This window comes from Grampus griseus (genome assembly GCF_964374135.1).
Source record: "Grampus griseus genome assembly, chromosome: 1".
In the NCBI taxonomy this organism is placed as follows: domain Eukaryota; kingdom Metazoa; phylum Chordata; class Mammalia; order Artiodactyla; family Delphinidae; genus Grampus; species Grampus griseus.
The window spans coordinates 153,495,054-153,509,576 of NC_139017.1; positions in this window are offsets into that span (position 1 = coordinate 153,495,054).

Sequence of the window (14,523 nt, forward strand, 5' to 3'; positions counted from 1 at the left end):
CAGTCCTGACTCTGCCACTGAATGGTTGACTTGGACAAGTCTGTTTACTTCCTCCTGCCTCTGTTTCCCCAGATGCTGTGGGGGTGGTGGCGGCGGGGGTTGGTTCCAAATGGTCTCTCAGGTGTAGGATTCCATGACTTTAGACCCTGCCTCCCTCCTGTCTTGTACCCCGCTCAGATGGCCCCTCATATTCCAAATGCAGCCGAGCCACCCTTCCCGGGCCCCTGGGTGGTGGGCCAGCCATCCTGGCAAGGACAGGGCTCTTCCTGGGGCTTCCTGGGGGGTCTCTGATTTGCACATCAGAGCTCAGGGAGGGATTTTAGCGGCCCATGCCCCCCGGCCTTGGTGAAGCTGATGGAGAAGAGGAAGCAGCAGCAAAGAGGCAGCCTCGAACGTGGGGCTCTCAGGAGCTATGAACTTGGCCCTGTGAAAGTGGGTGCTGCCTGATTATTTATGAGGGCTGAGGCGAGGTGGCATGTGTGAGAAGGAGGAAAGGTGGAGGGAGCAGGACTGGGAAGCTGGGAGCTGCCATGCTTAAAGGAGAACCAGGGACCTTGGAGGGAGATGCTTAAACCAGCCCCTTAATTTTACAGATAGAGAAAAACGCTACATAAGAGAGCACCACCAAAACTCAGTGGCTTCAAATAAGTCATTTTTGTTTATAGGTTTGTGGGTCAGCTGATCTGGCCTGAGCTTGGCTGGGGGCAGCAGTGCATCATGTGTCTCCCCTCCTTCTCCTGAGACCTGGGTGCGTCCTTTTCATGGCCGTAGCAGAGGTAAGAGACAAGCAAAAACACACACGTCCTCCTGAGGCCCAGGAGAGAACGTGGAGCTAGCTCGCCCCCGCTGCGACCTTATGCTACTGGCTGAAGCAAGTCGCCTGGCCAAACTCAAACGAAGAGATGGGGCAGCACACCCCACCCGCAGTGAGAGGGCGCTGCAGAGTTCATGGCGAGGGCATGAATAAAGGAAGAGGCAAGGAGTTGAGGCCAATGATGTGATCTAGCAAAACCACCTACTCTGCGCCAGGCACTGTGCCCAGAGTTAGGGATTCAAAGTAAACAGGACAAAGGGGCCACCTCACGGAGCTTGCAACAAACATGTGAATAATGAATAAACAATAGAATCACAGATCGTGAAATTAAAATAAAGGAAATCACAGGGGGTGAGATGGGGAGAAACTGAGGCATCTGCTTTGATGGTCTGGGACAGCCTCTCAGAGGAGGTGGTGTTTGAACAGAGTGAAAGGGTAAGAATAAAGAGATGAAGAGTGTCTCAGACCCAGGATACAGCAAGTGTAGACTTCAAATTCGGTGCTCTCTCCAAGCTACCCTGCTGCCTCCTAGGGGGAGGAGCCTGGGGAGCCTTAGGGTGACCCCTTTTGTCCATCAGCATGGCCACTGTCCTCATCACCTCTGTCTGGATGACTAATAACTCCCCAACTGGGCTCCTACATCTGAACTCTCTCCTTCCAATTGGTACACCCCCATCACAGAGCCCCTTTGTGAACCATGAGTCTGACTATGTCATGCTTTGCTCAGAGCCCTTTAAGAGCCCCTGAGGGCCTATAGGATGCAGTCCAAGGCCCTGAACCTCGGATTTCAGGCTCTCTCCAAATCAGCCCATCACCCCCCCCCCAGCTTTGTTTTCTGCCCCATCTTCCTTGCTCCTTTCTCTCCAACCAGGCCAAACATCTTTCTAAAACCTTCCCAGCACTCTCTTGTCTCTGTGACTCAGCCTGTATCGCTCGTCCCTCGTCTGTCCGGCTAACTCCTACTTTTCCTCCAAGAGCCACCTCCCCCATCTGGGATCCCACAGGGCCCCGAGCAGCCTCTGGTGTAGCTCTCGCATGCTGTGTTGAAGCCATCTGCGGAAAGTGCTAGAGGCAGCATTGGAGCCAGTGAGTTCAGTGCCCTTTTCACCACACCAGCTGCCTCGAGGGTAGGGGAACTCAGGATGGCTTCGGATGACCCCTATCCCAATACCATAGTCTGTGTCTTCAACTGGACGGCGGGCTCTTTCAAGGTTGGGGCTGCATCCTACCCATCTCTGTGTCCCAGTTGCCAGCCTGAGGACTGGCTGTCCCAGAGGAAGGATCAGCTGGTGTTTGGTGTGACGATACGAAGGCACTGGTATGTTTTGGGGTAGCACCATGGGCTGCCCGGAGGAAGCTCTTCACCCTCTTTGCTGCTGGAAACTGCATACTCTGTCCTCTACGCTCTGGTCCAGGGGGCAGGCAGGGTTTTAAGGTGGGTAGCGGGGGAGAGAGGTAGGGCTCCTTTAGGAGACAAAGAGGCGTGCCAGCCCCCCAGGGAGGCACTGGCTAAGGAAGATCTGCACTTGCCTTCAAGTCTGAGACAGCAGAATTCTGGGCCATGGTCATGGGTGGGAGAGAGGCTGAGTCTCTGCCAGCTTTAGGGGCAAAACTTTCAGCGAGAAGCAGAATGCCTGGCACACAGTGGGGCTCCATGATGTGCTGAGTGAACTGCAGGAAGATCTATGAATACTTACGAGCCTAAAGCCTGCTTCTCAACCTTGACATTAGAATCACCTGGGGGAGCTTTTAAAACACACCAGAGCCTGGCTCCACCCTGGACCAGTGAAGTCAGAATCTGGGGTTGGGGCTCAAACACACCATTTCCCAAAAAGTCCTATGTTAATTAAGGTAACCTTAGATCTGTAACAGACAAAACTTTGCATCTTTTAAAAAAAATTTATTTTATTTATTTATTTTTGGCTGCGTTGAGTCTTCGTTGCTGCGTGCAGGCTTTCTCTAGTTGCATAGAGAGGGGCTACATTTCGTTGCGGTGCACGGGCTTCTCATTGCGGTGGCTTCTCTTGTTGCGGAGCACAGGCTCTAGGCACGAGGGCTTTGTTCAGTAGTTGTGGTGCTCAGGCTCAGTAGTTGTGGCACGCGGGCTCTAGAGCGCAGGCTCAGTAGTTGTGGCGCACAGGCTTAGTAGCTCCGCAGCATGTGGGATCTTCCCGGACCAGGGCTCAAACCCGTGTCCCCTGCATTAGCAAGCAGATTCTTAACCACCCCGCCACCAGGGAAGCCCAGACCTTTACATCTTAATGGCCTAGTGCGGGAGAAGGATTTCTTGCTTACGTAAAGTCCATTCTGCCTGGGGGTGGTTATCTCCCCTGTGGTCATTTAGGACCCAGGTGAGGGAGGCTCTGGCATCCTCAGTTCATGGTGTCCAACGTCATCTGGGTTTCAACATCTAGTCAGCAGATGGGGGACGAGAGAGTGGAGGATTGCTTGGGAAGATTTTTACGGGCCAGCTCTAGAAGTGATGCACACGACTCCCACCCACATTCCATTGGCTAGAGCTCAGTCAGTGGTCCCATCTACATGCAAGGGAAATTGGAAAGTTTAGTCCTTGGCAGGGAGGCCACTTCCTAGCCACCTGAGGAGGGAGTCATGAGTCTTGGTAGCCAGCTGGCCACTCTGTCACAGCTTCCCAGGTGATTCTAACGTGTAGGCAGGGTTGAGAAGCACTGGTCCAGAGCTTCACGACTTGATCAGAATATTGTTCCAAATCCTCGCCACTCAGTCTAGTGTGATGGAGCTGCAGATGAACACCCTCCTGGGTTGCCATGCCTTCCAACATCATGCTGTTTCTCCCAGCCCAGCATAGAGGATGGGTGGGAACCTGCAGAGAATCTCAGGAGGCCGCCCTCCTCCCCTGGGGAGGTCCACACAAGGGAGTGATGGGAGGTGAGGATGACCCCAGAGGGGTCAGCCTGGGAGGCTTGGCCTCTGCTCTGAGCTATCAAAGATTTGGAGGCGGGCAAGCGGCAGGATGGAAATGAGCTTCAGGAGGAACAATCTGGTTGTGCAGAAGCCTGGAGGAGGTGAGGCTACAGGTCCGTTGTGTTTGGACCAGGCTCTCTGAATGGTCCTGCCTGGTCCGGGGTCTCTTCAGTGTCCAAGAGAGTGATGGCCGTGGGTAGGAGAGAAGCTGAGTCTCCGCTAGCTTTAGGGACAAACCCTTTAGGGAGAATCAGAGTGCCTGGCAGATAGTGGGGTTCCATGGTTTGTTTCCAAGAGGAAGAGATGGAGTCTGCCTCCTGCTTTACGTCTAACATGCCCCCCTTCTAGGAGGTCTTCCTTTGACTCTTCGTGATTGGCCATCCTGAGACTATTCAGAGGAATACATTATAGACTCTGGAAGCAATTCTACAAAACTAATTTCTAATGTTTTATGCCATGCGGGTGCCGTGTAAGAACTATTTAGTCTCCCAAGGGGATGCTTTTGTGAGGGAAACACTCCTTTGTGTATACAAGGTCTGGTGTTTTTGTAAGGGGGAATAAGTACTTCGTAGTTAAATGTATTCACTCATTTATCTAACAAATACTTATGGAGCCCAGGTCGGATGCCAGGCCTTGAGGACACAACAGTGAGCAGGACAGGCTTAGAGTTCCTGGCCCTCAAGGAGCTCGTGGCCTTTCTCTCCTTTGCCTAGACTCAGAAATGTGTTCTTTTGCAGATGATTCTACCTGTTCTGAAATGCCCATTACCGAGCCCCATTTAGGCCTATTCAAATTCAAGCCATCCATTGGCATCCTTTGATAGAGAACTAATTGGAACATAGACACAAAGGTACCTTTACAAAGGCTGTGGAGTAAACCAAGCAATTTCCTCTTGAGAAAGTGTTTGTAGGGCATTCGGGCTTTGAAAATTTTGCCCAAAGATGGTGAAAGTCACAGGACTAGTTTTCGTGGAGGCAATGGTTTGTTTGTGACATTCCATTTCAGTCAGACTTAAGAGTCTTAGCAGTTTAAAAAAAAGGATTTTATTGTGTTTCTGATTATACAAGTAATATATAAAAGTAGAACATTTGGGAAACAAAGAAAGTAGGAGGGAGAAAATAGTGATCACCCATAGTCTTACCTTTGAGAAATAACCAGCAGTAACACTTTGGTGTTTTTCCTTCCAGTTTTTTCCACTAATGCTTACATTAAAAAAAGTCACTATCAAAACATTACATTATAAGCATTGTCTCCTTTTACTAACATTTACTATAAGCATCTTTTTTTTTTTTTTTTTTTTTTTTGGCGATACGCGGGCCTCTCACTGTTGTGGCCTCTCCTGTTGTGGAGCACAGGCTCTGGATGCGCAGGCTCAGCGGCCATGGCTCACGGGCCCAGCTGCTCCACGACATGTGGGATCTTCCCGGACCGGGGCACGAACCCACGTCCCCTGCATCGGCAGGCGGACTCCGAACCACTGCGCCACCAGGGAAGCCCTATAAGCATCTTTTAAAATGACATCTTTTGAATTTGAATACATGCATATCATAATTTTCAACTAATTTTCTATGTGAAGCATTTAGGTTGCTTCTGGTTTTTTGATATTATAAGCAATGCTGTGCTGTTCATCTTCATGGATGAAGTTTTGTCTGCTCCTCTGATTATTTCCTTAGTATTGATCCCTTTAGAAATTTAGAGTTAGAAAAAACAGCCAGACAATTCAAAGAGACGCTTCACAAGCTGTGCAGATAGCCATAAGCACATGAAAAGCAGTACAGTATCGTTACCCACCATAGAAATGCACATTCAAACCACAATGAGATTACGTGATACGCCAGACGGATAAAATTAAAAAGACTAGCAGCATCAAGTGTTGGCAAAGATAAGGAGCACCTGGACCTCTCATACATTGCTGGTGCAGTTGAAAATGGTGCAACTATTTTGGAAAATGGTTTCTCCTGAAGATAAACACAAACATACACTATGGCCCAGAAATTTTACTTCTAGGTCTGTACTCAAGAGAAATGAGTGTGTGTGTCTATAAAAAATATATACAAGAATACTCATAGCAGTTCCACTCCATCGTAGCCACACACTAAAAATAATCTAAATACTTATCAATAGTTAACTGAATAAGTAAATTGTAGTGCTTTCACACAATGGAATATTATACAGCAACAAAAAGGAATGAACTTCTGGTACATGCAAACACATGGATGAATCTCATAGGTATTAAGTTGAGTGAGAAAAGCCAGAAAGAAAATTCTGTATAACTTTGTTTATAAGAAGTTCAAGAACAGGCCAAATGAATCAATGTTTATTAAAATCAGAATGGTGGTTACTTCTGTGGGGAGATACAGACTCCAAAAGTGCACGAAGGAAGCTTATGCGGTTCCAGAATTATTCCTTATCTTGATCTTGGTGGAGATACACGGGTGTAGAGAAAAGTAAAAAATTTATCAAGCTGTATAATGAAAACAAATACACTTTATATGCTTTTCTGTGTGTAGGTTACCTTTCATTAAAAATAAAAAAGAAAAGAAATTGGGGAGGAATTTCTATGACATCAGAAGGTATTTCTGCCAGAAATTCAGAAATGCTAGAATCCAGCCTCCCTAGTCACTGTCACCTGTATTTGAGGACTTAAAGAAGCATAACACCAGAAACGACAGCAAAACTGGAATCAAGTACCGTTTTGTTCATAGCTATGAAAGTACCCAAAGTCCCAAATTCAGTACTCTAGTGCAAGGCGGAGGGGGGTGTGTATTAGTCAGCGTTCTCTAGGGAAACAGAACCGATAGGATATATATATATAGGAAGAGATTTATTATAAGGGATTGACTCATGTAATTATGGAGGCTGAGAAGTTCTACAATCTGCCATGTGCAAGCTGAAGACCCAGGAAAGCTGTTGGTGTAATTCAGGATGAGTCCAAAGGCCTGAGAGACAGGAGATCCGAGGGCAGGGAGAGGTCGACATGCCAGCTCAAGCCATCAGGCAGGAAGTGGTGAATTCCTCCTCCCTCCACCTTTTGTTTTAATTCAGGCCCTCAGTGAATTGGATGATGTCCACCCCCATGGAGGAGGGCAAACCATTTTACAGAGTCCACCAATTCAAATGCTATTTTCATCCAAAACACTGGGACAGACACATTCAGAGTAATGTTGAGCTAAACCTCTGGGCACCTCATGATCCGGTCAGATGGCCACACAAAATTCGCCATCACAGGATGCATAGCTGAAGCTTGAGTCTCGAGCGAGGCCAAGTACTTCCCTTCTCGTTGGATTTAAGCCTTGAGAACAGCATCTTTAGGGGAGCCCACTGATTCCATCCCCCAGGATAGAAGCAGGAAGTACCATCAAGAGCTCGCCACAGGGATGCTGACTTGAATGCACAATGACCTCCTCTGCCAAAGGACATGGGGCAGATCAACACCCACCCAGCTCTGGTCAATCAGATGCAGCTTCTCCTTCTTTGGGGGGCGGTGTGGAGTCCTAAAGGGATCAGGCAGGGGATGACTTGTATGGGGGAGTAGCTGCAGCATTTCTTCCCACTCCTGATTCCAAGAAGGGCAAAGGGAATGAACATTTTGAAGGTTTGGGTCAAACTGTCCTCCAGAAAGATCGCATCAATTTCCATTCTCACCAACAGCACAGAGGAAAGTGCATCTTACCACATCTCTGCCAGAAATGATTATTATTATTTTGTCAGGCAGGCTATGAAGCTGTAAGTTGCTTGCCTTGGACACCATCTCCAGAACTTGTTCTTTCTTGCCTAAGTTGCTATGACTCTGATGTCTGGCTGGGTGAAATGAAACTGAGCGCTTCTGCCACAGTGGATTAGATTTGGGACTGGGGAAATGGCTAGACCTTAGCTAGATCTCAGCATGACCCCTAGGGTATGGGAGTCCAGGGCGGAGGCTCCTTTCTGGGTGGATGCCCATCACGTCCTCTCTCTGGCTGCCATGCAGGTGGGCATGGACAACCAGAAAGCAGTGGCTGTAGCTTAGCCGCATCCCAGAGCAGGCGGAGCTATTTCTTTCTATTTCCACTGGGTTCTGTGCCCACAGTGGCCGAAAAGATGGTTCCCTTGTGACCCATTCCACTTAGGTGTCTTGATGATGAACCCTCCACATCAAAGAAATCTGCCCAGGGTCTCGTCTCTGTTTCCCTACAGACCCAAGCTAACATGCACATTTGTTTTTTTTCAAAATCTGTTCTAATTTGACCCACAAAAATGGTTGTTATAATTGGCATTTCTTTGACTACTAGTGAGGTTGAACCTTTCTTCCTAGGTTTATTGGCTATTTGTCCCTCCACTTCTGTGGACCTGCTGTTTCTGTCCTCTGCTGATTTCTCCCTGAGGATTTCCTGGTGGTTTGACCAGCCTCAGAGCATCCTCTTCCTTTGTCGGGTGAGGCACGGTCTCCGTCAGCACAGGCCTTTTGGGTCCTGAGCCTTTACGGGTGCGCTTGGATGTATTTTTGTTGGTGGTGGTAGCACTTGGCATTTTTGTCTACAAGTACTTTCCTGGGAAGCTGTGTCAGCCCTGCAATTAGCTCCCTCAATCAGGAAAGCAGCTCATCGTGAGATTAGACACAGCTCAGAGGCTGATTGCTGGGAATTTGGGAGAGAGCTGGCGGGCGATACTTTCTCTGTGTCTCTTTTCCTTTCCCCATTTTAAATAACTGCTTGATTGTAAAGAGGGATGATTCACACTTGAGATTTATTCTGTAACTTTGTGGGGAGGTTAAGAGAAAAGCACTACCTCTCCTCTTCCCCCTTCCCTCCCCAAGCTCCCAGATCCCTTCTGTTCCATTTGCTCCCACAGAAAGGCAGGAAGAGGGAAAAGAGGATGCAGCTATGGTTGGGCCCTCCCTACATGGGCCGGGTCAAAATCAGACAGCCTCTCTCACTCTGACCCTCGCTCTGGGAACCCACATTCCTAATTGCAAATCTCCTCCTAACCCACCACCCCATCTAGATCCAGTACCTTACGTCTCACACTGTCAAAAAAATACTTTCTATGTCTAACTCCAATCCCTCTTAATGAATTTTATTTTGGTTGGTTTGCAAGAATAATTTATTCCCATCTTCTCTGATGCCTTCCTCTGCAAATACTGGCCAGCCTTCCCCTCTCTCCCTCCCAGCATCCCTGTATTCCTGCTTCCCTTCTTCCCTCTTTGCTCCCTCTTCCTTCCTTCTTGCCTTCCTTTCCTTCTCTTTCTCTCCTTCCCTTCCTCCAACAAATATTTATTGAGAACCCACCATGTGTCATGTATTGTTTTAGGCATGGAGGCTAGACGTTGAACAAACCAGATAAAGTCCCTGCCCTCATGGAGCTTACATTCTACTTGGGGAACAAGACAATAAAGAAATACACATACATTCATATTATAATGACAGGTAGTGATCAATTCAATGGAAAAAGGCAGAACAAGGAGGTGAATAGCAATAAGGGATGCTTTTTCTGGTGGGCAGCGACAGCCTCTTTGAGGAGGTAACTCTTAGTAGAGAGCTGAATGAGGTCACATGGGTATCTGCGGGGTGGGGGTGGTGGGGGAATGTGCCAATGCAGGAGCAGCAAGTGCAAAGGCCCTGAGGCAGGAACATATTGGTGTATTGTGGCAGCAACATCATAAGTGAAGAGCAGAGATTTGGCAATGAGGCCGGAGAGATGGGCAAGGACCAGTCATGCAGGGTCTGGTAGGCCATGATGAAAATTTGCTTTTTTATTCTAAATAGGATGGGCAGCTACTGTCGGTTTTTGAGCTGAAGAGTCACATGATCTGACTTAGCCGTTTAATGCCTCATCTGGCTTTTCTCTGCTGATTAGACTGTAGAGGGGCAAGAGTAGAAGTAGAGAAATAACCCAAATAACACTTTTTTTTCTCTCAGTGAAATAACCCCCTCTCTCCAGCTGATAGCGGGAGCATTTCAGCTGGAAGTGTCATAGGCGGCTCACTGACTGTTCAGTGAGGCAGAGCCCAGAAGCCACCAAGGTGTAATTCGTCTTTTACAAAGAGAGGAGCTAAAAGGACAGATTATAAAACTCAGCCCAGTGGCTTTTTTTTTTTTAAATAAGCATCTACTGATTTCTTTCTCTTTCAGATGTTTTGTTGAACAAATTATATTCCTGACATTTTGGGGACTTTCTATGTTTTCCCAAATGCTGCCTAATGATACCACAGTGCAACTAAGACTCATTTGTTGGCAGAAATAATGGGAAGTTGTTCATTTCTACAAAAGAGCAAACCTCTGTGCTCTTATTATTATGGTCCTTATTATTGAGGCCATTATTATTGCTAGAAGCTTGTGTCAGGTGGAGAGAAGCAGGAGGGAAGATGAAAAACGTCTGGGAAGGGAAAAGGGGGAGCCTCTGGGGAAGTCAGAGCATTTGGAGTCAACCTTCCAGGGTACAGATTTCACCTGCACCACCTGCTTGTTGTGTGGCCTTGGACAAGTGACTCAACCTCATCAAGCCTCAGTCTCCTTATCTGTAAATTGGGTACATAAATATTATCTACATCGTTGGATTGTTGAGGAGTAAATAAGATATTTAAATTATTTCTAGAGAGATGGAGTATCGTAACATTTCGGATTAAGTCTGGCTGTGACAAACTCAAAGTAACAGTGGCTTAACAAGAGGATGTTTATTTCTCTACAAGTCTGATGTAGGCAATGCAAGGCTGGTGCCAATTCTGCTCCATCAAGTCCTCAGGGACCCAGGCTATTTCTAGGTCCCTGGTCTATAACAGTGGCCAAAGCTCCACCCATCATACCTACTGTCCAGGCAGCAGGATGAAGAAGGGAGACAAAGAGGGTGTCAAAGGACACGTGCCAGCTACCTTTAAGGGAGGCTCCCCAAAGCAACCACATGGCACTTCCACTGATCTCATTAGCTAGAACTCAGTCATATGACCATATCTGACTGCAGAGGACGCTGGGAAATGTAGTCTTTATTCTGGGATGCCTTTTGTCCCACCAAAACCTGGGGATTCTAATGCAATGGAAAAAAGAGAAACTGGATATTAGGCGATAAGTGGAGGCTCTGCCACAGGTGGCCCTGTGGAAGGAAGAAGAGGAAGAGGAAGAAGGCAGGGAGAAAGACCCAGAAACTACCACACACATTAGATTTTGTTTTTCTTTCTCCCCCTGTCTCTCTCCTCCATAACCAGTCAGTCACCAAGTCCTGTTGGCTCTACAACCTAAAATTCTCTTAAATCCACACTCTCCCCCCAGTGTCTGTGGAGACAGCCCTAGTTCAGACTTCATCATCACTCACTAGGGTCATCACTGCAAAGGCTCCTCACTGCCTCTTTTCCCAACCTGTGGTCCCTCCTTTTTGCTAATGAGCTGCTCATGATTGAGATCCAATGGGGTCCCCACTGCCTACAGGATAAAATCCAACCCCTTGAGCTCAGCCTTCAAGACCCTTCAGGATGGTGCCCAATCTCTCGTTGCTTCTGCTCATACGCTCTTCCTGGCAGCCAGGCAGCATATTTTGCTGTTAGCTGAATAAGCCACATTCTCTGTCTTTGAACTTGTCTTTTCCTCTACTTTTCTCTCTTTTCTGCTTGCAAAGATACTATTCATGCTTTAAAACCCACATCAAATGTCCTTTCTCTGTGAAGGTTTTAGAACTGTGCCACTTATTTGACTATTTGCCCTCAAGTCCATCCTTTGTTCTTCCTCTTCTCTTCTTATCACTGGGGGTAGGGGATTGCTTACTCCTGCAGGCTGTGTTTTCTAGGCTCCTGGCAAGCTGCCTTTTGGCTGGGTTTGACCAATCAGAGGCATTGGCAGTAGACCGGAGGATGGAAGGGAGAAGCTGGGGGCATTTCTCACCTTTTTCTTTGCCAGGAGCTGCCATCTCTGGCAGCAACTACATCTTCTGCCAGACAGTGACCCCTCTGAGGTTCCAGATTCTTCTGTGCAGCCTTTCATGCGGTCGAGCTCTCTGTAGGGAAAATATGGTTTCTGGGATCTCATAAAACCATCTCCTCTCACTGTTCTTTCATTCTAGGGGTGCAAGAGGCTTCCTGCCATTGCAAATTTTTTGATGGTGCAAATTTGACCTCTCAACTCTTATATCATCTGTGTAACTAATCCCCTGCATTAAATTCGCACTGTGTGAAACACTTAAAATGGTTTCTGTTTTCTTAACCAGACCCTAACCGATTCAAGTGCCTAGCCTAGTACTTGGCATAGAGTATGTGTTCAGTAAATAGCTGTTGAATGAATAAATGAATGGAGCTTCCCGTCCCCTCTAACCACGGTCTTCCCTGGCTCCTCAGTCATTAATTGACTATAGCATGCATTGCACTTGTTTGTGGATTCATCTCTCTTGGCCATGAGACGCAGCTGGTAGTTGGGTATGCAGACTTGAGAATCCAGACATCCTGACTCGTGGCAATGTTTCTTCCACCTTCTGCAGCTGGGAGCTGGGAAGAAAGGGAGAGGAAAACAGAGTGCAGGGGGTGGAGGGTTCCCTACGAGCCTCTCTGCCTCTCTTATATTAAATGCAGGGCCTTGCTTTTGGTTCAGGCAAGGATTTATGCGTGAGTTTAGGCAGTAACACGAGGGAACCTTTGGTGAGAAATGCTCCTTGTCACACTCTGACAGCCTATGGAGGACGGCAGCTGAAAACATCAGAAAGATTTTCTCAAGCTGGTAGAGGCTCCCAGCCCATCCCCTGTCACCCTCTTAAATGCCACCTGGAAATGTGTGGGGGGAGAGGGGAGGGTCCTGTTTTTTTATTTGTTTTGGGGTGGGATGATGCTTTATCAGAGGGATTGCTGTGAGTGTTCTCCAGTTTTAGTTTGGGCTTCACTGAAGACAGAGCAAGGCAATGAGGTTTACACGGCAGTTAGGACGATTTGGATTAGACATTGGGAGGAACTGTCACCTCACCGTGGACGATGATGTGAAGGTAGATGCAGGTTCAAACCTCATCAATATTATCTCCTACCAGTCTCCCTGGTCCCTCTACTCCAGCCCAGCTGGTCTTCATTTTGTCCCTTGAACGTGCCTTTACACTTACTGTCTTCTCTGCCTTGCCTGAACTTCCCCCTCACTACCGGCTCCTTCAGATACTAGTTCCCCTCCTCAGTGAGGCCTTCCCCAGCCTCTATATCTAAAGTGTCCACCTACTAGATTATAAGTTTCACAAAGGCAGGAATCCCTTCTATCACTTTCCCACTCATACCTGCCACCCAGAGCAGCGACTGGATCATACGAGGCACTCACTCATAATTTTATTTTATTACTTTAAATTTTATTGGTGTAGTTGATTTATTCAATACAATGTTGTGTTAGTTTCAGATGTAGAGCAAAGTGATTCAGTTACACATACACATATATTCATTCTTTTTCAGATTCTTCTCCCATATAGGTTATTACAGAGTATTGAGTAGAGTTCCCTGTGCTATACAGCAGGTCCTTTTTGGTTATCTATTTTATATATAGTAGTGTGTGTATGTTAAATAACTTTTTGAATGAGTGAGTAAATTAGTTGACATGCTAGTTATGGTAGCCCAGAAGTGACCCTGCGTGGCCTTAGCTGAGGTCAGTTTGGGAGATCTTGCTGGGAGAAGGGAGAGCATGGGCTTAATACCAGGCTCTGGATCACAAGCTGATGCACGGGTTGAATGACATAACGTCTGCAAAGCACTTAGCATGGGGTCAGAACGTCAGTGAGGGTAAGTGTTGGCTGTTAGGCTCAGATGTGCTCCGTGATGCTCCACGTGGGAGACCCTCCTGAGTGCTGGGGGCGGTGCCTGGGCTCTCTGGGCTGAAGATGGCTGGGTACCAGGCCTGCGCTGGAGGTTGCCTGAGTTGGCCCGACTGTGGAGGCTGCTGGGGTGGAGGCCAGCAGCTTCCTGCTGCCGGGAGAGACAGCCTGCACTGCCTGTGAGCCTCTAAGGACCTTGTAGCCAGGCATAGAATACAGTTGCTGAGAGTGTGGACTCTGGAGCCAGCTGCCTGAATTTGAATCCTGGCTCTACCCTTTACTAGTTGGCAGGTTACCGAACCTCCCTATACGTTGGTTTTCACATCTGTGAAGTTGAGACAATAGTAACATCTGCCTCATAGGACCTACTCGGCTCCCTGAGGACTTAATGAGAATGAGTAAAGCGCTTAGACTCACACCCGGCATGAAGTAAGTGCTACATGGCTGTCGGCCAGTTACATCAGCATCAACAACAATGATTTTGTTGTTGATTCTCTGGGTGTTTTGGGCTGAACTGTGTCTTTCTCCCCCTCCTCCCACAGAACTCATCTGTTGAAGCTCCCACCCCTAGTAACTCAGAATGGGACCCTATTTGGAGATAAGGCCTTTAAGGAGGTGATTAAATTAAAATGAGACATTAGGGTGGGTCCTAATCCAATCTGACCGGTGTCCTTATAAGAAGAGGAGATTGGACACACAGGGATCCACCAGGGATGTGGGCACACAGGGGAAGGGCCATGACAGGACACAGAGAGAAGACAGACATCTGCAGCTAAGGAGAGGCCTCAGGCGAAACCAAACTGGCTGACACCTTGATCTTGGGCTTCCAGCCTCCAGAACTGTGAGAAAATAAATACATCTCTGTTGGTAAAGCCATCCGGGTGCGGTACTTTGATATGGCAGCCCGAGCAGACTAATATACTAGATGAGGAAATTCAGAGACCCAGAGAACTGGGCTGAACGTCCATCACGACCCTCTGGGACGTTCCAAGGACGGGGACAGCCACTGCGCAGCCCAGGCCTCCCTCTGCCTG